We start from the raw sequence: 2,433 nt of genomic DNA on the forward strand, positions 1-2,433 counted from the left end.
GTGTGCAAACTGCATGTAACCACGCTGGGCAACCTACACTCGGATGGTGGTGCTGTGTCGTATCACAGCCCCCGTTTTACAAGGCGGGCCCGACTTGACGTTATGTTACGCCTTATCACTCGCTCGCTGTAAGCTGAAGCGCCTCGCGCTGGAGGCAGATGTCGCCTGCCACACAACGGAAAACAGGCAGGGATTTGTAGGAGAGCTCCATACAATTTAGCGATAACTTCAGGCTCGACATGAGGCTGCATCACATAACAAACACCTACCTGGTTACTCCTAAAGCAGGTCAAGCCACTTAAAGTTTTGTACGCTCAACATGAGAGGACTTAATAAACCGGTAAAACGCAGGTGCTACTGTCCTAGCTAGGGGGAGAGGACGCCATGAACACCACCGCCTTTCTCGAGCGAAGAAGAAATGCCTCGGAGAAAGGCAGCGGCCGTTTCAGATTCGGGGGCGTGTTTCTTTTTCTCTCCTCTTGCCATTGGCTGGAGGAGAGAAAAACACGCCTGAGAAAGGGCGTGGCTAAAAAGTAGAAAGAACAGCAAGAACACGCCCCCGAATCTGAAAAAGACGGAGCCTATTTGGAGGGACGGCTCTCTCCTCCAATGCCTGGCCTCCGTTTAGGAAGCCAGCCAATGGATGAGAGGCAAAAAGAGAGGCGGGCTAAGGAGCCACTCTAGGAAACATTAAATCTCGACTTCCGGTTCTGCCTTCGGCAGACCGGTAGTCCTCGACCTAAAAATATTAATAAGGTGGGAGGTTGTAGTGGGGCTCCTAAAGATTAACAGCTTTAGTATGCTCTGCCTTTTTTAAGGGGTAGGGGACAGCCTTAAAGTGACCATTTGTTTTTACTTGTTGCACAGTTTTGCGATTTCACTGCGCCGTAATAATTAGTGTTACGGTCACTCAATTCAACGTGCTTATGTTATCGACCTGGGACTGGCAAAAGGCTGCGCAACCCCCCGGATGGAACTTACGACGACAGGTTATATACCGATCTCTGCAGCAGACACTCATTAATAAGCAAACAACTGACTGAGTGACAATAAAGCAGGCCTGTAGTAAACAGTGGAAAGACTCTTTGCCCAGCGTAAAATTTTGGGTTGGTCCACACGAGTTCTTTTCTAAAAAGACAGCTTAAAAGCGGTCTGTATGTGAGGCTTAAAAAGACAAGCATCGCACACAATAATGTATCCAAATACATTTTACTGCGAAGTAGCAATTGGGGAAATACAGAAGCGTTCAGGTTTCTCTAACCACCCAGCTCTCCTCCACAGAATCACTTCTAGAGATGTTTCAATTGACCTCCTGTGCTTTTTGATAATTCAGGCCTGTTTATTTCAATATCAGCACTTTTTACCAGGGTATTTTCACGAGTGATAAGTGAATAGATGTTAAATCCACCGTGGCATACACAAACCTTATTTTACAGTGACACTATTGCATGCCTGCGGGCAGAAAAGCCACCTTAACTCGTACAGTTTAGCAATTGCGATGACTGTTACACAGAGCTGGCAGCTTGTTTCAGACGTGAACACTGCTGCTTAACCAACCTGAGCAGACCACGTGAAGTGTGAGTGGCTAATGTAGTACCTGAATGCAATGTGAAAACCAGACTAGAACAATGGCTTAACCTGACAACGCAACATGGGCGTAGGAACCAGGGGGCAAAGTTATATTTTACATGTTTTTCTTTCACCATTTGGTTAAATAAGCAAAATTCAGGTCAGGTCCGCCTGTGCATCGTGCTTTTGCTCAAAAGTATAAGTATAGAGACGTATGCTGTTCCTAGAGGGTGAGAGGAGAAAAGAGGTGTTGGACTTGGCCCTTCTGGCAGGTTCACCCCTGGACTTTTTGGCTTTTTATTGGTGACTTGGTGTGGTAATTTTTTTGGTTTCTGCGCACTTTCCCTGTGTCCCAGGGTAAAGTGCGTGCGTGCTCTGAGTGCATGTGGTGAGATAGGCCTGCCCTCCCATAGGAATGCATGGGGAGTGTATGTGTCCCTAGTAGTTCCTGATGCGTGGGGTGTGCAGGCCCGAGTTTGGTATGTGCGGACTCGTGGGAGTGAATGCTGCGCGATGATGTGTGCGGCGTGCATGTACCTAGTGTGGAAGTGCCACTTCTAGAAGTGGGCACTTCTGTGTGCAGTGTGTCTGTCGCATGATTGGCTGGTCATGTCATGTGACGGGCTAGGGATTCCCCAGAGTCAGGATGAGTCACCCAGTGGTGAATGGGGAGATCAGCAGCTAGATGGGTGGGAGGAGTACACCTGGGTCCTGAATAGGACAGGGTTTTCCACACACAATGCTGGCCCCGCCCCCTGTGGTGCGACTGACGACCCTAGCCCTGCCAGTGAATAGAGTGAGGGGCTGAGCACATCAAGGGTGCTCCCCAACCAGCTGCGACTGGTTTTCCCCCTCACCCTGAAC

This window comes from Triturus cristatus, chromosome 1_1 (assembly GCF_964204655.1).
Source record: "Triturus cristatus chromosome 1_1, aTriCri1.1, whole genome shotgun sequence".
NCBI classification, from domain to species: domain Eukaryota; kingdom Metazoa; phylum Chordata; class Amphibia; order Caudata; family Salamandridae; genus Triturus; species Triturus cristatus.